Source organism: Schistocerca americana, chromosome X (assembly GCF_021461395.2).
Source record: "Schistocerca americana isolate TAMUIC-IGC-003095 chromosome X, iqSchAmer2.1, whole genome shotgun sequence".
In the NCBI taxonomy this organism is placed as follows: Eukaryota; Metazoa; Arthropoda; class Insecta; order Orthoptera; family Acrididae; genus Schistocerca; species Schistocerca americana.
The window spans coordinates 677,191,209-677,217,018 of record NC_060130.1 but is presented as its reverse complement, the minus strand read 5'-3'; positions in this window follow the sequence as shown (position 1 = coordinate 677,217,018).

Below are 25,810 nucleotides of genomic sequence, written 5' to 3'. Positions count from 1 at the left end.
TTAATTGTAGAACAGCTCAGCATCATAAAAACCTCCCATTCCGAGTCTGTGAGCGAAATTAACGCTACCACTCCGAGACGAGATCTTCTAGCTCGACTATCACCAGATCTCACTAAGGAACAACACAAGCAGCTACTTGCCATTCTTCAAGAGTTCTCTGAATGCATCAATCCACAGCTGAAGCGCAAATTCGACAAACCAACTGTGAAGCACAGGATTAGCGCTGGAGACCATCAACCAATAAGCCAGAGAACATACCGTGTGTCAGCATGAAGATGAAGAATGACATCATTCAGCCTTCGCAGAGCCCATGGTCGTCACCAGTGGTTCTCGTTAGGAAGAAGGATGGCAGTTAGCGCTTTTGTGTTGATTACAGGAAGCTTAACAAGATAATTCCATGGATTGACGACACACTGGATTGTCCGAAGAGAGTTAAGTTTTTCTCTACCACGGACATGTATTCGGGAGACTGGCAAATCGAAGTAGATGAGGCTGATCATGAGAAAACTGCATTCATCACCCCTGAGGGCCTGTATGAGTTTAAGGTAATGCCTTTTGGTTTGTGTAAAGCACCAGCAAATTTTGAACGAATGATGGATAATCTTCTAAGGCACCTGATGTGGACGGTGTGTCTTTGTTATTTCGATGACACTAAAATGTTCTCAGAGACATTTGATGAACACATAAAATGACTGAGTGCCGTTCTTAAGTGTCTCCAACAAAGCGGACTGAAACTTAATCCAAGAAAGTGTCTCTTCGGAACAAAAGAAATCAAAATACTTGGGCACCTTGAGTTAAACGAAGGTGTGCGGCCAGACCCAGAAAAGGTGAGATCTATAACGGAATTTCCTATTTCTAAAAGTATTAGAGATGTGAGAAGCTTCCTCGGATTGTGTTCTTATTACCGTCGTTTTATCAAAGACTTTTGTATAAAAGCCAGGCCACTCCAAGAGTTGTTAAAAACCGATGCTAAATTTACCTGGGGGGGGGGGGGGGGGGGGGGGCTGTGCACAACAAGATATTCTTTCGATGTGCTGCGAAAAGCTCTGACGACTGACCCTGTACTTGGTCTGTATGATGAGAGAGCACCTACAGAACTACACACAGATGCCAGTGGGTATGGGATCGGTGAAGTTCTGGTGCAGATTTCGGATGGAAAAGAGAAGGTTATAGCCTATGCTTCTAGGACACTTACAAAAGCCGAGCGAAACTACTGAACTACAGAAATATAATGTCTTGCTTTGATCTGGGCCAAGTGCAGATTTCGACAGTATCTGTATGGAAGGCCATTCACAGTTGTTACAGACCATCATTCACTTTGTTGGTTGACAGGTCTTATGGATGCAACAGGATGACTCTCCAGATGGGCACTACGTCTTCAAGAGTATGACATTATCATAGTGTACAAAAGCGGAAGAAAACACCAAGATGCTGACTGTCTCTCAAGAAACCCTGTGCAAGACCATCAAGACTTTGATGAAGATAGTGACTGTCTCGCTGCACTGCAGGATCTCTCTGCTGAGCAGAAGAAGGACGCCAAGATATCGCAAATTATGCTTCCCTTAAATAGGTCAGAGGATGTGAAAGGACAATTTAAGGTAGTTAATGGATTACTTTGCAAGAAAAACTTTGAACCGTTTGGAAAGACATGTCTACCAGTGGTTCCTAAACACATGCACTTAGATGTTCTACAGAAATTCCATGACACACCTGAGGCCGGACTTTTAGGATTTATTAAGACCTACGATAGGATCCGCAAGAGATTTTTCAGGCCAGGTTTATTTATGAGTGTTCGTCACTATGTGACGCACTGTCGAGAGTGCCAGAGGAGAAATGTAGTTCCTCAGAAACCACCTGGACGACTCATACTTATTCCACCAGGCGAAACGCCTTTCCAGCGTGCTGGGATTGACGTCCACGGACTATTTCCAAAGTCTGGTAGTGGCAACAGATGGATTATTATTTCCAGTGATTATCTGACACACTATGCCATTACAAAAGCCGTGAAAACAGCGGAAGCACTCAAGGTAGCCTAATTCATCGTATAACACATTGTATTAAAACACGGTGCCCCAAGATCGTTAATTACAGATCGAGGGAAAGTTTTTCAATCGAATCTTGTGACAGAGATAAACCGTCAGTGCAACATTACTCATCACATGACGACTGCCTACCATCCGAAAACTAACGGGCTTACTCAATGCCTTAATAAGACCTTGGCCGACATGCTATCAATGTTTGTCCGTGTTGAGCAGAACAACTGGGATGAGGTTCTTACGTTTCGTGACGTTTGCCACCAACAACGCCACACAAGACACCACAGGATTTACGCCATTTTTCCTGGTGCATGGGCGTGAGGCGACGACGACGATGGACACTGTGTTTCCGTTACATCCTGATGACGTAGACGACGACTACATCGGCCAGGTGCTAACCAGAGCTGAGGAAGCTCTGCAGTTAGCTCGACACCACACGCTCCAGGCTCAAGAAAACGATCGCCGATGGTATGACACGAGCCACCGCCCTGTTGTCTACCAGCCTGGTGATCTCATCTGCATCTTCACTCCTGCTCGGAACGTTGGTCTCTCCGAGAAGCTCCTCAGCCGCTACTTTGGACCTTATGAGATTGTAGTTGTCTGATGTTACTTATAAGGTTGAAGATTTCGACACCGACACAAGACGACGAAAGATCAGAGACACGGTCCACGTCCTTCGAATGAAGCCCTATAAGGATCTCGCAACCCAGGGTAAATTCGAGGCTCCAGCGACAGGCAACAAGCGGAAAGGTACCGAAGAACATAGCGGCAAGAGAAGTTCTTAGAAGATCACCGCCAGGGCGAACATCAGCCATCGGGAGTCGTAGTATGCAGGACCGATGACTCGTTCCCGAACTAGGAGGACGTAACACCGAGACGCAGTTCTCTTCAGGAGGGAGCAATGTTGCAGAAGACGCTCAGTAGCACAGTCACCGTAGTATAGTGGTTATGATAGTGGATTGTTGCATGGAGGTTCGTGAGTTCGAAAATCACATGAAGGGGAACACTTTAATTTCTATATTCGGTTCGAGTACATTCTAGAAGTATCCACAAATGGCAAGAAGCATTGTACTGGAATGATCTGTAGCTGTATATATACCGTATGTGTTCTGTCTGGAGGCAGTTTGCTCCACACTCTTGTATGTGCAAGTGCTGAATAAACCTTCGTTAAGTGAAGTTAGTGTTCGTCATTCATTTACTTATACCTTCATCTACGCGACAATATAATAGTTGCTGTTGGGCATACTGCCCTTGATTTTCTCAAAATCTCTGTCACACTCGGCTGTTCACATCCATGACATATATTTCATATTTGTTCGCTGACTGTGACAGGTTTGGTGAATTAAGGATTAAATCACTCACGAACTTACGATAGAATGTCGCCATCCCAACTTTAACTGCTTTACAGTTCCTTGGTTTAGCACACTCTGCTGTTGCTTTGATTTTGTCTTCATAACTGAGAGCCCTTATAAATGTAGCAACTGATATGCAGAGACCAAATGGTACTACTTTGTACTGGTACAGCCTACCTTCAAACAGAAACACACTATCTCTTCTGCTCTCTATTGTTAAGGGGACCTGCCAGAAGCCAGTAGTGAGGTCTATGCTCATAATTAAGTTTACTTTTTTAAAGTCCTGAATCAGTTCTCCCATGTTTTCTGGGTGATCAGTCTTTGTTGTTATTATTTTATTTGACATCCTAGCATCCAAGACTAGGCGTACAGAATTGTCCCTCTTTTTGGCAACAACTATTGGGTTGCAGTACTCACTTCTGCATCTTTCAGTTATTCCCCAATCCAACATATGCTGTAATTCTGTTCTAAGATCCTCGATTTCTGTTACTGCACTATCATATGACCTAACCTTAATAGATTCATGAGGTTTCACCCTGAGACAATACTCAAAATTTGTCACCTTCCCTGTCCTCTCTGAAAATACATCTCTATTTCTATATCTACAGGTGATACAGTTCTGACCTTTCACTGTCATCTGTACCCTTAATATCATCCATTATACAGTGAGCCACATGCAAGCTTACTGCTAAGCCATCATAATTTATTGCATTTTGAATTTTACTCTATTCATGTCTCCTCCAGTATTCAATTGCAACACCTGATCTTTACAGTTAATATGTGCCCCATGCTTACTCAAAATATCAATGCCAAGCACCATATTTAAACTTAAGTTTTGAAACACAAGGAATGCATGACTAAAAAATTCATCCTCATTGTTTATATCTAATACAGACTCCTTCCTCACTGGTTTACTATAGTTCCCAGGGGCATTTTTAACACTCAACCCTGTGACTGGAAATTCAACTGTATTATCAGTCCTGATATGATTATAAAAATCTTCTGATCTTCCACTAATGGAACTGGCAGTGTCTGCCAGATGAGTTGTACATACTTTTCCCACTTTAACATTAATTACTGGCTGCATCTTTTCGATCTATTCATTCTTTAATTCTGTCGCACCTAAAAGATCCTCCTCTACTTCATGTACATAATCTTTCGCCATGGTGTACACCTGACCATCAGCATATGGTTCTGTCTCATTATCCCCTGCAAATATTAAGTCAAATGCGTTTTGAAATTCACTATTCCCTACGCTCAACCTCCCCAGCTTCTTGGCGAAACTAAATATTTCCTTCTTCAATATTTTCGAATCCACTTTCTAAATATATTTTGCAAAATCTACCCAATCAGTGGCCTCATAGTTGCTTTCCTGTTTCTCTATCTGCTCTGTATTTAATTCATCCTTACACACACCATATATTGTTCATTGTTGTAAACAAAAAATTTTGGGTTTCATCATCTTCATCACCCTTTCCGCTGCATGAACTATTATTTACTGTACTATTATCACTTTCTATCCAGTCTTTTCCAGTCATGAGCACGCACTCTCCGCTTAATACAGCAGATTCACTATCCACATCAAATGTTTCTGTAAGAGCATCATAGTATGCCTTATCCTTCTCACTTTGCTCCAGTAACTGCTTAAAATAGTAGTATTTGCTGTGTGCCCAATCTTCTGGTGCCCACTTCTGTATCCACTTGGCCCTGTCAACCCAAACCTTTAAATCAAAATCACACTCCCTTTCATTCTCCCATGTTTCAGCAAATAAAGATGGCTGTTGAATATCATTCACACAAAAGTCAGTAGCATTTATTTCATTAGGCTCCATTGAATGGGATATAGTTTCTACAACAAAGACACTACTTCTAACTCCATCCTGCAAATCACAGTCACTCTCCTCAAGACCTTTAGAGAATAGTCGCAAGGGCTACTCATAAACATCAGTTGATGCCGGAATCGCTGCACAAATACTCTTATCTAGATCGCTGGAGTAGGTACTCTCAGGTACACCCCCATTTACGAAAAAACTAGGTGCAGGCACTATGGTCCAATACCATTACCACCATCCACGAAACCACCTGCTTCAGGCACTATGGCCTCAACATTAACAACGTTAGCATCCACTGTAGGTGATTCAACTGCACCCAACTCAACATTATTACTATTGTCATTTGCACACCCACATTGAACATCACAGCACACATTCATCCTCTCATGTTTTACATCTTATCCTGACTCATTCAATACAGAGGCCAAACCAATACTATTTTCTTCAATACTTACTACACCACCAGCTCATTCACTGAACAAACCCCCAATTTTAATATCACCCTTCTGACTTCTAGATTCTCCTAAATTTCTTCTATCTGCGTTTCTTTTATCATACTACTTGCACCAACTCCCAAACAAACTTTCATTATCCAGAATTCCACTCATTTCACAAATTCCTTCTTCCCTTATCTCTTTACTCCTACTATGCTTATTATTATTCCTGAAACAACACCTGACGTTCTGCCTATAATTATTACCTCATCTCTTCGTCCTATTTCTTGCATTGTTACTTGGCCCAAAGTCGACCACATTTGGAACAACTACTAGTTTTCCGGTCTGTGTCCCTGTTGCCTTCTGTTACTCTGGTCCCCTCTCGTAGTTCCATTGGCCTTGGTTCTATTCTCACCATTAAACCTCCCACAGTTTTCTCTCCAGTTTAATCCATATTCCTCACTCTACTATAATTCTGCTAGCTATTTCTCCGGTTCCTGTAACTCCTATTATCATGTTGATCCATCTGACTGCGTACATGATTATTTCCACCATAACTTGGTTTGTGGGACAGTTCCTGATCCATCATTTCAATGAAATCTGGAAAATTTTCAATAAAATCGGTTGGACAATGTATCAACTTCCACTGGAAATTTGCTGCCGGTCTCCACCTCAAAGGAGAAATCACTGTGAGTATCCCCAAAGCTCTGTCTAAGAGCACCAACTTTGTTAACTCCTCCTGGCAAAATTCTCTCATGGTATATTTATCTCCATTGTATACTGGGTCATTCAGAAAACCATTTTGAACCCACTTTTCTTTGCCTGACTCCAATGCCTACTCAAAAACAATTTTGAAATGCTTCGAATGAAACAAACTGATCAGCACATTGAATTGCCCATATTTGAGCAGAACCCTCTAACAACCTCATCACAAATTTAACCTTACATTGGTCAGACATACACGGCATGAAACAATCTTTGCAAGCTGCAAGAAAATCCACAGCATGGTATTTACTTCCACCTAAAAAAGTGTTACTATTTGGTGCCTGCATTACAGGCCACCCACTATTAACAGTAGCACTGCACAGTTAAGTTACTCAGCCTATTGTTTACTTCGTTAATTTCAACCACCTGCTCCATCACTTTTTCCAGATTGCCTGCTGGGCTTTCCCGTTCTCCTGTCGGCATCATCTTGTTCTCATCACAGCTGGCCACAATCTTCTTATCCACATTAACTAGAGCCTGCCTTGTCTCTTCGTTCCTGGCATCACACACCTGCATCCCTGAGTCTGTCTCGCCCTTCAGCTCTGCCTCAACGGCACCAATTCTGGTACACAGGTTCTGTTCCATTGCCCCAAGTTTTCCCATTGGGTCCAATATTTTGTCTAAATCAGCCATTATTTCGTTTTCAATTTACTCATTGAATTTTTTGATCTCCCAATTCTCTGAACTCGCAATTATGCAATCCAAATTTTCCATAGAACTTTCTAGATCGGCTTTGATTTCAGTTTTTAAATCAACAAACTAATAAACGTTTCCTCTTGGGTCATTTACACTAATTCTTGTCTTTTTGAGCTACGAGGCTCACTCCCAGCCCCCATCGAATCACAATCACCGGGCGACTTTCTTATCTCATGTCCATCAATGTGATTGACTAGAGAGCTGGAATTGCAAACAACAGTTAATGCGCCTGCTACGAAACTTAACTTTGTTGCTTGCTGTGGCTCTGCTGATGCTGAAGACGGCTGTTGCTGCGGCGAGGCATGTGTAGAACCGCTGTGTACTGCTTCCCACTGGCTGCTGCCTGCGAAGTACCGTGTTGTGGTGCGACGCTGTGCCGACTCTCGGCGAACCAGGGGGCGACCTATGACTCAGACGACTGTTGCTGCTGATGTTGCTGCTGCTGCTACGGCGTACCGCGTAGAATGTAGCACTGTTCTCACTTGCAACTCCGCTCTGCTTTCAGCACAGCAGAACAATACCTCGCCGAGACCCCATATGCGACTGTACTGCACTGTCAGCTAACTCATATGTGCATTGGCCACTTGAAAATGTAAACGTAAAATTGATGTACTGAATTGAACAAATGCAACTTGAAAGTCAGTGTCCAATGGAGCAATGAAACAGCTCTGAGTTCCCAACACTATTGTGCAAATTATCAATTTATTAAAGTTGGAGTTTATAGCACAGCATAAGGAGCCACAATGAAAGGTTGGATTTTTCCAAAGGTCGACATGATAATAGGACTAACAGGGACTGGGGAAATAGCGAGTAGAATTACAATAGAGAGAGAAATATGGATGAAAACTGGAGAGGAATCTGGGGGAGATTTAATGGTCAGAAAAGGACCAAGGCCAGTGCAAGAAAGTGGAACTAGGAGAGAGAAGCAGAATAATGGAGGACAACAGGGACAAAGTTCGAAAACTTCTAGGGCAACCATTCACTCATTGCATTTGCTCAAATTATTCAATTGAAAATTACAATAACCAATCAAAAATGCATGCACGGTTTTGGGTAATAAAATTCGCAACACACGGGTTTCACGAAGTAGTTGGATTTATTTTTCTTATGACCGGCATCTACAAGTTTAATTAACTTCCAGGGATGAATGTTTATCGTATGTGAGAACGTAAATAACCGGGCAGTATCTTCGCTAGGTCCCAACTCACTCGAAAGCCTCGAAAAATTCTGAGTTCGGAATTGTCCCCTGAAGAAAAAATACTCTTAAGTCCACAGCACGAAAATATGTTCAGTGGCGACACATTGTATATTTTCTACGTGCACAATGTGACAATATTTTTAAGTGTTCACTGGCTACACACGCGAAAATTTTCGAAGTCAGCAACTCGCCACTTAGAAAAATCTCAATATTTTCACAAAGCAACAGAGTCAAGTATATTTACTACATAACCACGTAAAAATAAAAGTCTGTTGATATATACAAGTATTATATATGAAACCACTTCTAAGTTTTATCAGGCTTTTCAGTGCTGAAATAGGTTTCTACCACACAAACACTGATACTCACATAAATTACACTGTTAACACGACAAAGTTACTTTTAATGATATTATTGTTAATAAATATGAACAACTAATTATGAACCTGTTTCTACTGTCCGAACTATTGTCATTCTTTAATGATGCCGCTATTTTTACGATATACGAGTAAATTAATATTATGGCTAAATTTGCCCATTTTTCAACGCAGAGTACACATTCTTGTCGATAGTTCAAAAATGTCAATATTTATCACATTATGTAATACGTCTCTAAGACACTTCATTTATGAAAATATATGTACTTGTCACCGAGGTACACTTTTTTTAATTTCATACAATTGAAAAATTGTTTTACATAGAATAGCTTAAAAACTATTCATCGCATCTAAACTGCACTTATACCCTCGTACTCGCTATAATTTTGCCTTATTTCTGTGGTACTGGCTTTCCAGTATGTTACTGGGTCACACTTTTATTAGAAAATATCTGATTTTCAGTCTTTAACCAGTTTCTTTAGTCTGTCATGGCGGCCCTTTCAATCATTTTTGCCCCTAACGGTTTTCCAACACTGGGAAAACCGGCTACGTGCTTTTAGAGCGAGTTTTGTCGTTTGATAAGCATCAGAATTTCTCATACATGATGACTGCTCCAATAGAAGAGCTCAAAGGACGCCAACATCTAGCGGACGAACTACAAAGCTATTGCTGCTGTGGTCGCCCACGCTCAGCCTCTACGTGACTCGCTACCGCCCCCATTTCTCCTGTCAAACGCCATCTCGAGCGGCGACAACTGTAATACACAGCGCACCCAATTAGGCTAGCCTGCGTCCGCTCTCCAAGTTTATAAGGCACCTTTCTGGGGGCTGTATCGTCACACAATAAACATACTGTTTCTATATGTGTACTGTAGCAGCCCTTTTTCTGTTTTCGCTTTTTCGTCTAATAGGTGAAAGTTTGATTTTATTTTTTACACATTGACTGTCATTGAAGGGTTTTACTTTTATTTAATACTGTCCCTGCTAAGTATCAGTTTGATTACTTTTAAAACCCAATGTTAACCGTGGGTCACTACACGTATAGTCTTCCCAACTCTGAGAGAAAAGATCTTTAGTAGCTTTACTACCAATGTTTACAGACAACGATACTTTAACCTTTCGTTCAATTGTTTTAGTTACGAATCGCTAGTTTGTTCTTGGCATAGATCACGTGACCTTAACGTTTATTAATCTAAGTTAAATTAATGTTCAAGATTTGTATTATGTTTCAAATTAACGTCAGTTTATTGACAAGAATTATTAATAAATAGGTTCACTCATACGATCTCATTCAAAGAAGTTCTTTAATTAGATGTCTAATTAGGATTCCCACTAGCATCAGAGAAGTTAGATAATATGCTGTCACTTTCGGTAAATAAGTTATTTCTATTTAATATCCGCAAACTGTCATTGACTATGACCACTAGTCGCGTAAAGTTAAAGTACCCCACTATCACAATTCAAAGTCCGAATCCGGTTAAAATTCTCATTTCAGTAAAGCGTTTAAATATTCACACGAATTGACATTAAAGCCAAAGAGATTACTATTCACCTTCCCGTTTATCTAATCTGATAGATGTCCAAATTAAAGTCTTGAATTGACAATCCTCAAAAACAATCTCGTCACGGTCTATTCTTGATCCCCGTTTAATAACGTCCTAATTGTTGATGCGAACTATAACAGACTAGAGACTGGAGTATCGTAATTACAACGTATGGCTATTTATACTTTAATAAACACTATCTTTGGTGTCCCAGACCTACGTTCTATGACTATAATATTGATTTTCTTACGTATTGGAATAACTAATATTTTAATATTTTCTACTGTTTTTCCCCCTTCCCAGATTTCTAAAATTTATAATTAAATTTTCCTTTTCTTTTCTTTTGATTTCTAAACTAGATATTTCCCTCTATTTGTTTTTTATTTATTTTTTGTAATTACTACTTGTGGAGGGGCTTGGGTCATTTTGTGAATCGATATTTTAAGGACATGGGAGCTAATTTGGGAGCTATTTTTGTTTTTTCAACACCGAGAGGCGCTGTAGGTGTTACAGTAGGTATCTGTTTACATTCTTGGGACTCTCAGAACCCTTCTGCGATGAGAAAGGAATTCGTGTAAGGTGTACGATAAGCGAACTAGAATAATAATTCATCTTGCACGTATGAACAGTTCATCTATTCTTGCACAAACTGCTTCAGACTTTGATAGCGCTTTTGGCATAAACGGTTCTGAGAAAGCCAGCTCATCAAGCTGTTTCACTGCCTCATACCCGTCACTGAGACAGATTGCGGTATTGCATAAAAACTTGGTGATTGGGACTGATGGATGTGGCCAGATAGATGATTATAGGTGAAACTCGGTTCAGAGCAGCGAGAGGTCATGTGTTGAGGGAACAAGGAACACGTCAGCATAGAAAAACAACACTCAGCTCGTCATAATCAAGTACATATCTGTCAATAGACAGGTTATAACAGTATTAAATTGCTTACCTCTTTCCTGTATAATTCAGGAAAGTCTTGTTTCTATCACTCTTTAGAGCCCATTGTTATTCCCGTCTGTGTATAGGCATCCATTTTTTTTAATCTTATTCCAAACCTTTGGAAATCTCTGTTTTTCTTGGAATTCAATGAAAAATATAATGTATGTTGACATCATGGAGACCGTGACTGTTGTTTGAAAACAAATGTTGATGGTGTTCGGACAGCAACCAGCCACAAATTTACTTTCAGTTCCTTTATTCAAAGGGTACCGTTACCGGTTTCGAATCGTTGTGATTCATCCTCAGACGGTTTACACGCTTTCTTTATGACATGTGGTGTGTTTTTTACAGATTAATTTTCGTGATACGTCGGTTTGGAGTATTTGTTTTCATAACATTCGTCCAACAGATGTGAATATATTCCCACTGCATTCTTATTCTTGCACATGTAAATTGTTCTCATTGAACACTTTAGATATGTCACTGAGAAGATTTCTACCACGCACCACATGTTTTGATACCTACAAATGTAGCTTAACAGTCATAATCTACTTCAAAAGCAGTTGTCCCAAACTGTAAATCGATTAAATGTGAAATGTCCCCTTAAATAATTAAAAAAGACTGTGTTTAAACTGACACTCAATATTTTTAGCGCAACGCATTCTGACCTTCAGAAATCCCTACAAAAGAATGGCCCTGACTAACAATAACCTATACTTTTCATGAACGACTTACCTCACAAAAATCTTCGTTACTCAAACTACTGCAATACAGCGTGCGCCAATACTGCCAGCTGAATAAAAGGTTCTAACTACTGATAGGCATAGTTAGCAAATAAAAGATTTTGATAAAGAACAAACAATTTATTTACCTTAATAGTGTTCAAAAGTCATAATATATATATATATATATATATATATATATATATATATATATATATATATATATATATATATATCAGTTAATGATATCCAGTATTACAAATTTACTCTTTCTGGCGCTCACACGTCCAGATCGTCCGCTCTTAAAATTCTGCCATTTCTCTCCCCACATCCACCACTGCTGGCGGCTCACCCCCAACTGCGCAACGCTACACGCTGTTAACAGCCAACTGCCCAACACTACAATAGCAAATTCCAACAATGCAAACCAGCCACAGGCTGCACACAGCACAGTCAGTGATTTTCATATAGAGCGCTACATGGCGCTGCCAACACAAAACCCTAAACAGCCTACTTACATAGCCCCCATGCTCCCCACAAAAAAAATTTTACAAATTGTTTTGGGCAGTGGCCAATACAAATTTAAAAAATTTTACATAATTACAATAACAAAGAAATCAAATGCACACACTTATTGATATACTGTTGGTCAAAATCAAAGATTTTGTCACAGTCCATAAAGACAGTCCTGATCATTCATCACAGTAAATTGTAGTGATTTTTTTTCTCAAAGGGGTCAGGGATTTTCTCTGCCTCGTGATGATTGGGTGTTGTGTGATGTCCTTAGGTTAGCTAAGTTTAAGTAGTTCTAAGTTCTAGGGGACTGATGACCATAGATGTTAAGTCCCATAGTGCTCAGAGCCATTTGAACCATTTTTTTTCTCAAAGTCTGAGCAGTAAAAGAAAATGCACACGAAAGTAGTGGATTGCCATGCAGTCTTGAAGAAGCAGTGTTGTCCTTCCAACGGAAAGACAGTGCTGACTCTTGACATGCAGACAGGTAATGGGCCACAACAGAGCAAACCCACAGCAGAGTCAGTCGAAGTTTTGAAGAATATTGATAGGTAAGTCATCACAGAGCAGACCCAATGTAGTCCTGGTAGAGATTACGGTACTGGTGGACCACCAGAGGTGCAGACCCACTGCAGTCCTTGTAGAGACAGCCAGCAGCCATCTGTTACGACTGTGCAGACACCACTGAAGAGTCTTGTGGACAATATAGCAAGTCCATAAACCACCACTTGTGCACTCACAAAGTTTTTGCAGTTGACCTTAGAACCAGCAATACTGTTAACCAGTCCCTTGCTAAATTATTAACACACGTGCAAACACTAACAGTCCCAACTTATCACATATTGTGCATATACTATGACCAACAGAAATGTGTGTAGTGAAATGAATGCTTACAAGTTACTTAATTTGGTGAACTGTTGTCCATTACAATTTTATAACATGAGAATATAATACAAAGATACAGAAAACATCATTAAAACATAATAATACAGATAACATTTGTAGTAATACAGGCTTTACAAAAGAATAGAAATAAACATATACATCAGTGTTACAGGAATTATGAGATAAGTAAATACATAAAAGATCAGAACAGCTTTCGAAAATAATGTCTAAACATCTTTACAAAGTAAATAACATATATTAGAAAAATTCAACGACATAACTCTTATCAGCTAAACACATAAAGACAGGAAAAACACAAATACACGAGTACACAAACATATAGCGGAATAACACAAAAGGAAAGGACTGGGTTTGTTTTCGGTGTAACATTTGGTACTGCAGTCCAACCCAAAACTTCATTCCATAGATCTTTCCTCTTATTTCAACATTTGTTTCCACCAAAAAATTCCTATCCAAGCATGCTTTCTGTATTCTATTCATATCCTCTTTCGAAAATAGTTTTTCTCCACTGTACACTACTTTTTTGGCCAAACCATTTTCTTACAACTTCTCAATGCATTTCTTCCAATTCATCACAACTCGTTCTCTTATATAGCCTACCCCATCTTATGGTAACTTAAGTCTACTGATCTCAGATGCATAAACTAAGGTATGAGGCAATGCAGCAGCACAAAACAATTATCACAAACAGCAATGACAAAAAAATGCAAATTGGCAAAGCAAGCAGCAGTATATCTAAATTAGCAAAGCAAATGCAACATTACAACTAATATGAGCCAATGTCCAGCAACAAGAAGAACAAATCAGTAGTAAAACTGGCTTAACAGAGTAATACAAAGTGACATTCAGTAGCACTATGCCTGGCAAACAGCAGCAGCAAATGCAATAACTTATACCTAAATATGACATAGCTCAAGCAGGAAAAATAGTACACAAAAGACAACAATGCAGATAAGGGACATGTCTATTCACATCTTAATGTCTATCTCATTAAAGTGGTGCACCACAACAACTTATTGTAAAAAAAATATTACCAAGTACTTGAAAAGAAATTTATGTATTCAGTTATTGTTATTAGTCCCTTCTTATTGTTCTTTCATTTCCCAGTGCTCATTTTTCGAGGAATGTGGATCATAAAATTATTATTTAATAGATCTGTTGACAGAAAATGTTCACATTAGCAAATGCATTTAATTTTATTTTATAAAACCAATGCTGCAACACAGCTGGAAAACAGATATCAAATGAAATAAGCAACTATGTAAAGCAAACCATGAAAACATCATTCAAGAGCCATGTGGGATTTCATAAATCAGTAGAAATTCTCTCAACTCTCGTAGAAAGACACTTGTCATAATGAGGTGTGCAGATGTAAGAATATTTCCCATCAATTCATAAGCATTTCAGTAAGTAGCACAAAGTACAATATGTTTCCAAGTAATGAGCGTGTCGTATTTGCAATGCTTTCTACAAAGGAATGTCAATAGAGAGGTTAATGGTCTCTTTTTTTCTCCATCTAATGGGTTTTTCTCCAGGCAGGTGGCACAGCTGGGCACCTACAAATCATTACGTCAAGGTCACTTACCTTTCTTACCGAAATTTACAACAGATGTTCCTGCTACAGTGACAGTCTGATACAAAGAAAATTTCACAAGTTGATAAATTACAATAGAAATGTGTAGAAACAAAATCCTATAAATATAACAGTGTCCAAAAAATTTTCGCCGGCATTGTGATACATTCACGCAATTACACTCATTTCATAACTCTTAAAGTACGATTCTTGGTTTACAACATCCTTTTTCACAAATCAGAGTCCCTAACCACTATTCATCATTCCTTACCTTATTACACATATACATATTCGTTGACACTTCTTCAATATTTCATCATTATAAATATGTAGCATAATCAAATTCCTCATATAGCATCAGCTTATTGATCATAAACATACCTCAACAGCATATTACACATCGTCATCACAATAATAACATCATAAAACCTCAGCCAAATCTCAAAATCGTCGTAGCTTCCTCCAATCATCTCAAAACCTAAAAAAATTTATCTGCTCATTTCAATAGTGTCATCTATCTCAAACGTACTTTAAAAATCATGATCCTATACCAAATACTTCATTCAAAGCTCTCATAGTATCACAATGGTTCTGAAAAAATATGAAGAGTTCGCAAAGTACAGACAAAATATTATTTCAAAAGTGTGAAGTTATCCAACTGCGTAATTGCATAAACATGTGTCACTGACGTAGTAAAAAAATGTTTGTCTCTCTCAGTTAAATGATCAGATAGATGTATAGTTTATGTGTTAGAGAAATATGGTACTGATGTGTAGAGTTGTATAAGCAAATACCATATTAGCTAGGGCTCCTTGTGCTTGCCAAACACATGTTACACAAAGTTAGCGTGTACCCCCCTGAGGATTAATGTAATTATACCCTCAGGTGTTACAGATTACAGCAATGGAATGAAATGTATCACGGAAAACCTTTGTATCATTGTAATTCAAAAATCTTTAAAAATAAATGTTTTAAGTACAAAATTAATCGCTCAAATGTGTGTCCTTTAGCGCTAAATGTGCGTCTTCCTGTAAGATAATTCTGTGGAAGTGTCGTAGTTATCGTCCTCCGAAAGCTAAGTTCTGCAGAAGTCAATGTACTTACTTCATCATAAACAAAAGTGAAATGCTATGGGTATAGATATCGTAGTTATTACGTACATTACCATGATCAAGAAAGTATTATACTGTAATGTATTATTGTGCTACGGAAAAGGCTGTCTCATTGTAGCTATACCACAAAAGTTACTAATAAAACATGTTTTACTTTCCAGAAGAATTCACAAAAATTGTGTAGATATAAAACAGATACAGCACAAAAGCAACACTGTAAATTGGGTCACTCATTTGTAGTGTCATGATATAATCGTGTAGCTGTCAAAGAAACCAAATACTAAGTCATCTTTAATCTCACAGAAAGTACTTCAAATAAAGACTATCTTTTCAAGTAAACCAAATTGTTGCATTAAAATCTCATTAGCAGTATATGTTCTAAGTATGTAAGCCTTATAGTCGTTACGTAATCGTGCAACTAACAAGCAAGAACGTACACACACACAGTAACACTGTGTTCTCTGTTCACTATAGCAATGCATTTGTAATTACTTGTCTAAATAAGTTCCCTAGATTGTTGACTGGATAGTTAACTTTAAAACATAGTTGCATGTTAACAGTTTCTAAGTGTGCCAAAGAGTACTAGTAACGTGAAGTGAAAAATTTTATAGCAAAGACTGAGTTAAAAAACAGATTATCTCTCAATAAACGGTTTTACACGTGAAATATGGTGTAATCCTTTACCTTTCCTCAGTATGCAGCAAATCATCTTGAACGCAACTATCATGCAGTATATGTCGGTAAAGAATGCTAAAATTTTTCTCAAGGTTAGCGTCTATGTTATTTTTCTCTGAGCCAGCCGGCGCACGTGGCTGCTGCTGTGCGAGTCATTGTCTGTCTCTTTGTTGGCGCGCGTCATTATTGGGATTTTGGAGATCTAACTTCTACAAATTCACCTTGTCGAGAGGGCCCTGCCCTGTTTGAATCCCGCCAGTTCTGATGAAATTCAGGTCTGTCGTTACGATTACATCGTCTGTCGTCATGTCGGTAGATCCCATAGTTTCTTTCTAGTCGGTCATGTGGTGGAGAATTTCTCCCGGAATCGTAACTGCGCGCCGAACTGTTGCGTCTGAAGTTATTCTGTCTCCCTTGATATTAATTCTTTTGGTTCCCATATTTTCTGGTTCTATGGTTATCTCTGTCATATTCATTACTACAGAAATGCGATCTTTCTCTGTAACTATTACTACTCTGCCAATGGTTGTCATACGGTTGGTGTCTGTTTTGGTCACGATTTGCATTGTAAGAATAGCCGTTTCGTGTCCAGTTATTATTTCTGTCATCGCAGAATTGTGACAAATGTGACCTGTAATTGTTGTGCTCCTGTTTTCGCGTTCCGCGATTGTCAGTGTCAATTTCCAATTCTTGTAACAGTCCCTGAAAAGCTTCAATGTCGTCTTTGCAACGTCCTTCCAAAATAATATGTAAATGTTCAGGCAATTTGATTAAGCAAATGCGGGTGAGTTCTGAGGGGCTGTATGAGTTTGAAAGATACTGACTCTTATTCAACATATCTTCGAAATATTTCACAAGACTGGAAAATTCAGATTGTTCGAAATGTTTCATCATTATGATGCTATGTTTTACTCGGTCTTGTGTAGCTTGAGACCAATATGCTGGGAGGAAGGCATGATAAAATTCTCCTTCACTGTGACAATCGTGAATGACCGATTGCATTCTTACAGCTGGTTCATTCTCTAAGTAGCCACACATAAATTCTAACCTGTGCTCCAATGACCAGTTGGCAGAAAAACAATGAGAGAATTGATGGAGCAATGCTTGTGGATGAATGTCGTTGCCAGAATTCTTAAATGTTTTGAATTTACGTGTAGTAATTAACAGCTTATAGTCAAAATCATCATGTCGGCGATTCGCATGTCGGTCATTGTTACTTCTTTCCGGCGGTTCCATCTCAAAATTCGGAGTACCTTGCCAATTTCTTTCATAATTTCCGAAGTACTCTGTGTTATTATTTTGTGGCTGTTCCGTATTTCTATGTCCCTCTTCCCCTATTGGAGCGCGGGTGTCCTCTGAAATATGTAATTCTTGTATTACCTGTGTCAGCTGATCTTGTACTTCCCGGATTTCTGTTTTGTACTGTGTATTGATTTGATTTTGAATTTGTTTGAATTTTCTAATTTGTTCATACTCTTCTGTGTCAGTGAAGGCTACGGGTCTTGTGTCATTCAGATCATCATCTACCTTTGTAGATAAGTTAGTGAACTGATCCGAAAGCTCGGCTACTTTCTCCGATACTGAACTGATTTCCTCAGTGTGTTTTTCTGAACCAAGTTTCAGAGTGTCCATTTGTGTTGAAATCGTATCTACTGTGTCCTTTAAGTTTTCCTGAGTTTTTGCAAGTTGCGTAACCGAATCGGTAGATGCAACTGGGTCAGTTTTAGCTTGCAAGGTATCGTGATTTTCATGAACAATACTTTGCAGTTCTTTTATGTCTGCTTCGTGATTCTGTAATGCATTTTCATGACGCAAAAAAATAGGTTGAAAATGCTCACAAATTTGTGTTTTTACGTCATTACAGACTTTTTGACATTTCGATTCGATTTTAAGTAACTCAGCAGTTAAACCTTCACGTGTTTGTTCAAGCGTTTGTTCCATTGAGTCTAACTTTTGAAGCTGTTGCTGTGTTTGTCTCTGATTTTGTTCCATCGTGTCTAACTTTTGAAGATTTTGTTCCTTTGTGTCTAACTTTTGCTGTGTTCGACTCTGATTTTGTTCCATTGTGTCTAACTTTTGAAGCCTTTGTCCCATTTGTTGCATTAATTGTAATAACAATGCACTGGTGCCTGAAACATGTTCCTCAGTGCTATTCGGCAGTGCATTTGAACCGGCAATATTCGCATTTTGAAAAGCAGAAAATGTGTCTTGACTTATTTGAGAAAACGGTGAGGACGCAAAACCTGAATCTACAGTATTTGCAAGATTGTATCCTGTCATTTCGGATTCCTGAGGCGAGCTGTTGCCGACCGATCGATCGATAATGCTTCCCTGTTCACTAATTGTTTCACTGTTTACACCATTATTTGCCGCCCGCTCCATTTCCCTATGCACAATTACCAAATTACTACTTTGAATGTCTGCTAATTCATTATACGGCGGTGCTGATAAGCTACGCTCGTCGTCACTATCATTTCTCAATTTACTTTGGAGCCTAGTGTTACGTTTTTGACACGCCATAATTATCACGTATTTCACACGATAACAAGAAAAGCACAATTTGAATAGCAAAAATAAGAAAACACATTAACATAGCACTGACAATAATATCTAGTTAATTCCAAGCGCAGGTGCGAAATACTTGGTGCAAATCTACATGCATGCCACAACTGTTTTACTGTACAACAATGAAAAACTACAACTACAAAGGAAATTCTCTCTATAATTACGCGCTAGCAATAAACAAAAGCTACACTAATTACACAAACTACAAGAAAAAATCAGAAGACTCCAATGAGGTATCCTCGGCTAAGGGTCGACATATGAAACGTCCACTTAGAAAATTATAAATGACTGTGCTTAAACTGACACAATATTTTTAGCACAACGCAATCTGACTTTCAGATAGCTCTACAAAAGAATGGCCCTGACTAACAATAACCTATACCTTTCATGAATGACTTACCTCACAAAAATCTTCGTTACTCAAACTACTGTAATACAGCGTGCGCCAATACTGCCAGCTGAATAAAAGATTCTAACTACTGATAGGCATGGTTAGCAAATAAAAGATTTTGGTAAATAACAAACAATGTATTTACCTTAATAGTGTTCAAAAGTTATAATATATATATCAGTTCATGATATCCAGTATTACAAATTTACTCTTTCTGGCACACACACGTCCAGATCGTCCGCTCTTAAAATTCTGCCATCTCTCTCCCCACATCCACCACTGCTGGCGGGTCAGTTCCAACTGCGCAACGCTACACGCTGTTAACAGCCAACTGCCCAACACTACAATAGCAAATTCCAACAATACAAACCATCCACAGGCTGCACACAGCACAGTCAGTGATTTTCATATAGAGCGCTACATGGCGTCACCAACATAAAAACCTAAACAGCCTACTTACAAATGTTCATATAGGCGGTGTTGCAATACAATCACAGTATTATCCAATAGTAAGACACTTCTATATTTATTGTCAAGGAACACAGAGGATGAAAAGGGTAAACTCACATGACCAACTGTACTGTAAAGTTCTAAGTGTAGCAACAAAATGTATTTCTTTTCAAGAAAAATAAGCTCCTTTAGCAACAAGTTAAGAATTATTCGAAACAGAATAAAAAACGTGTAGTAAAAACGAATGAGGAAAATTAAAGAATCTATTTAAAAGTTAAAAATGAACTTATGGAAGATATCTCTGAAAAGTACATTTGGTTTTAATATTTTTTTCTGTCAGGAGCAGATAATTTAGGTTCGAACAAACAGATTTAAATATACTGTTATCAAATTATACCACAAATAAAAATATAAAACTAAATTAATCACAGTATTTTCGAAAATTTTGTAGAAGACCATGTAGAATACAATTTACAAGCGCTTACAAAAGGGAAATCTCACTTGCGAACTGCTTAGGCTTCAAAAAAGACCTTACGTGAACGAACTATAATTAGTTTAAAGCGACATATCGGACTCAGTAAATAAGAAATTATCACCACTGGGAATACTTTGTGTCTTGGCTAAACCTTTCAGTTGTGTGGGTCATAATATCCTCGTCGAGAGCTTGAAATAATATGGAATATTCATGGTTTGTATACTATATACATGAAAGAAAGCATCTTTTATCTGTTCCATCTTGATCACACAAAAATTATGGGATCGGTAAATGGGACAGGCAGACGTCGTTTAATATAGGCTTCTTGTTTGGCTTCAGTGTTGTTTCTGATACTCGTAAATGATCGAATTACATTGTTTCAATATTCTGATTTTTTTTCAACTTATACTACTATAGGAATAGAAAATAACACCATTAGTTCTTCTGAAAAGGCACCCATTGTAACATTTGAAAATTTAAAAATGAAATAATAATAAAAAAGATATTATCATTAAATTTTGACAAGACTCAGTACATTCGGTAAGAAGTTCTCTGAGAACTTCACCAGCTATAAATACGATCTATTCCAAAATGAAATGCGAGAAGTAGATAGTGTTAAGATTCTGTAGTTACATATAGATCACTGCCTTAATTTGAATACCCGCACCCCAGAATTAATAAAAGTTTTTGTTCAGCTACATTCACAGTATGTAAGAAGCTGTGATTTCTGCTATAAGTGATTTCTAAAGAAAGGAACTAGATTATTCTCCATATTTCCATGTACTAATTAATAACAGAACCTTTTTCTGTAGACTCTCGCCGTACAAGAACAATACTTTCCGAATATAGAAGTGAATGATAAGAATAATGTTTAATACTGCTGCTAGAACAAATCCCACAGATACCTGTTTAATAACCTTGGTATTTTGGCGAAATAAGCGATTGCAAATGTGAAATGCTGGTACACTAATAACCGGTGTAACGGGCAGAATGTTGAAAGCAAGCATGCAAACATGGGTGCATTGTGTTCTACACGTGTCGGATGTCAGTTTGTGGGATGGAGTTCCATGTCTGTTGCACTTAGTCGATCAATACAGGGAAGGTCAACGCTTGTTGTGGATGACGCTGAAATTGTCGTCCAATGATATCCTATATGTACTTGATTGGAGACAGACCTGGTGATGGGGCAGACCAAGACAATATGTCCACACTCTGTAGAGCATGTTGGGTTACAACAGCGGCACGTGGGCGAGCGTTATCATGCTGGAAAACACCCTCTGGAATGCTGCCCGTTAATGACTGCACAACAGGCCCTGCTAATCTGTCGGAACACGTGGCATAGTAAAAACCTTGTTCTTTTGTGATACTTCAATTTTTTGTTCTCCAAGGGCATTACAGTGAACGAAACCAAACTGTTCCCGTGTCTCAATAGGCTGGGATATGCTCGGTTGTTCACAGCTCGCACCAGTGGGAACCAGCATATTTAACACACTTTTAGCAGTGTATTTGTACCATTATCATTGTAGGGAATTTACTTTCAGACCATTTGATTTTCTGTGATTGCGTGTAATAGGCGCATGTTGTTTTATATACAGGGTGTTACAAAAAGATACGGCCAAACTTTCAGGAAACATTCCTCACACACAAATAAAGAAAAGATGTTATGTGGACATGTGTCCAGAAACGCTTAATTTCCATGTTAGAGATCATTTTAGTTTCGTTCTTCCACCTACGCTCAATGGAGCACGTTATCATGATTTCATACGGGATACTCTACCTGTGCTGCTAGAACATGTGCCTTTATAAGTGCGACGCAACATGTGGTTCATGCACGATGGGGCTCCTGCACATTTCAGTCGAAGTGTTCGTACGCTTCTCAACAACAGATTCGGTGACCGATGGATTGGTAGAGGCGGGCCAATTCCATGGCCTCCACGCTCTCCGACCTCAACCCTCTTGACTTTCATTTATGGGGGCATTTGAAAGCTCTTGTCTACGCAACCCCGGTACCAAATGTAGCGACTCTTCGTGCTCGTATTGTGGACGGCTGTGATACAATACGCCATTCTCCAGGGCTGCATCAGCGCATCAGAAATTCCATGCGACGGAGGGTGGATGCATGTATCCTCGCTAACGGAGAACATTTTGAACATTTCCTGTAACAAAGTGTTTGAAGTCACGCTGGTACGTTCTGTTGCTGTGTGTTTCCACTCCATGATTACTGTGATGTGAAGAGAAGTAATAAAATGAGCTCTAACATGGAAAGTAAGCGTTTCCGGACACGTGTCCACATAACATATTTTCTTTCTTTGTGTGTGAGGAATGTTTCCTGGAAGTTTGGCCGTACCTTTTTGTAACACCCTGTATACGTGCACTACAACAATTACTTTAAATTGTTTGAAACGCACATATGTTTCTGCCACGAATATAAAATTAAGAGGGGAGCTGTATAACTACGCGGTAGCCGGTGGTAGCGTTTGAGAATGGTGATTTCCAAAGAAATATTTAAGGTTCGCTTTCCCTAAATAACGTACTTTTTTAGATTGTATTGTTTGTTGATGTGTCGCAAGCGTAACACCAATATAATCGACGTATGCTAAACATGATAAAACACTGTCCCACACACGGGTATATGACAAACAGTCATTTACTGCCAGGATGTCTCAGCATACGCAGGACACGCGAGATAGCATTCCGGGATTCGTTTAGCATGATGATGTCATTGCGCTGTCCCCATTAAGTGATCCAGTTCCAGCTGGACCATACACAGGTTCACTTAAGCAGAATCGTTCAGAATAGTTTTCCCAAAAGGATGACGTCGACCTTATCGACTGCCCTGTTCGAGTTCCGGACTTGAATCAAAATCAAAATTTAAGGGCCAAAATGAAACTACACTCCTGGAAATTGAAATAAGAACACCGTGAATTCATTGTCCCAGGAAGGGGAAACTTTATTGACACATTCCTGGGGTCAGATACATCACATGATCACACTGACAGAACCACAGGCACATAGACACAGGCAACAGAGCATGCACAATGTCGGCACTAGTACAGTGTATATCCACCTTTCGCAGCAATGCAGGCTGCTATTCTCCCATGGAGACGATCGTAGAGATGCTGGATGTAGTCCTGTGGAACGGCTTGCCGTGCCATTTCCACCTGGCGCCTCAGTTGGACCAGCGTTCGTGCTGGACGTGCAGACCGCGTGAGACGACGCTTCATCCAGTCCCAAACATGCTCAATGGCGGACAGATCCGGAGATCTTGCTGGCCAGGGTAGTTGACTTACACCTTCTAGAGCACGTTGGGTGGCATGGGATACATGCGGACGTGCATTGTCCTGTTGGAACAGCAAGTTCCCTTGCCGGTCTAGGAATAGTAGAACGATGGGTTTGATGACGGTTTGGATGTACCGTGCACTATTCAGTGTCCCCTCGACGATCACCAGTGGTGTACAGCCAGTGTAGGAGATCGCTCCCCACACCATGATGCCGGGTGTTGGCCCTGTGTGCCTCGGTCGTATGCAGTCCTGATTGTGGCGCTCACCTGCACGGCGCCAAACACGCATACGACCATCATTGGCACCAAGGCAGAAGCGACTCTCATCGCTGAAGACGACACGTCTCCATTCGTCCCTCCATTCACGCCTGTCGCGACACCACTGGAGGCGGGCTGCACGATGTTGGGGCGTGAGCGGAAGACGGCCTAACGGTGTGCGGGACCGTAGCCCAGCTTCATGGAGACGGTTGCGAATGGTCCTCGCCGATACCCCAGGAGCAACAGTGTCCCTAATCCTACGGTCTTGGCGTGCATCCGTGCGTCGCTGCGGTCCGGTCCCAGGTCGACGGACACGTGCACCTTCCGCCGACCACTGGCGACAACATCGATGTACTGTGGAGACCTCACGCCCCACGTGTTGAGCAATTCGGCGGTACGTCCATCCGGCCTCCCGCATGCCCACTATACACCCTCGCTCAAAGTCCGTCAACTGCACATACGGTTCACGTCCACGCTGTCGCGGCATGCTACCAGTGTTAAAGACTGCGATGGAGCTCCGTATGCCACGGCAAACTGGCTGACACTGACGGCGGCGATGCACAAATGCTGCGCAGCTAGCGCCATTCGACGGCCAACACCGCGGTTCCTGGTGTGTCCGCTGTGCCGTGCGTGTGATCATTGCTTGTACAGCCCTCTCGCAGTGTCCGGAGCAAGTATGGTGGGTCTGACACACCGGTGTCAATGTGTTCTTTTTTCCATTTCCAGGAGTGTATTATATGAATGCCTGGAGTCTGTTCTTCGGAGATGACTGAAAAAATAGACACCATGCATCCATGTAGTTGTTATGCTGAGCTGGGCAATGGATCCAACTTCTTCAGAGCGGTTGCACAAATACGTCCGACCTCCTGTGGGAATCTAAAAGTGACGAACGGGAATGAAATGGACAGAGACTGTGGGCAGGTGGCGCTCAGTGGGAATGTGGATCGGCTGTCAGGCGTGCCGAAATAGTCCGCGCAGTTGCGATAACGCTGTGTCCCAGATTACGCAGTGGCTGAGGCACCTACCTAGCACCTGCATAATAAGCAGGGGATCCGGGTTCGAATCCCGGTCCGGTACACATTATCGCTTGTCGCCGCTGGTTCCGCGTGATGTCTCGCTGCACCTGACCGCAGTGATCCCCTTCAATTTATATACCAATACTAAACGTCACATGAACTTACACTTGCCGACACTGGCCTCCAGATCTAGATTTGCACACATGGGGAGTCTCACGGACGATGAGACGTATTTCCAGAGGCTGACCGCCTCCCAGGCTTGTCTGATGAGGCAGGTAGTTGATGACAATGGTGGGCTCATATTGGCGTGTGAAAGTTTCCTCGTCTCGCTTACTCAACTTTACATTATCAGGCATGATAAAACTATATAGTTGTTAAATGTAAATTTACGTGAATTCATGGTATTTTGTATTTCGTTTATTGAATTCGTGCAACAATTAATAGAAAATGGTTCAAATGGCTCTGAGTACAATGGGACGTAACATCTGAGGTCATCAGTCCCCTAGAACTTAGAACTACTTAAACCTAACTAACCTAAGAAGATCACACACATCCATGCCCGAGGCAGGATTCGAACCTGCGACCGTAGCGGTCGCGCGGCTCCAGACTGAAGCGCCTAGAACCGCTCGGTCACACGGCCGGCCAACAATCAATAGACGTAAATTTGAAAAAAAAAATTGAGACAAGTCAGTTTGAATAAAT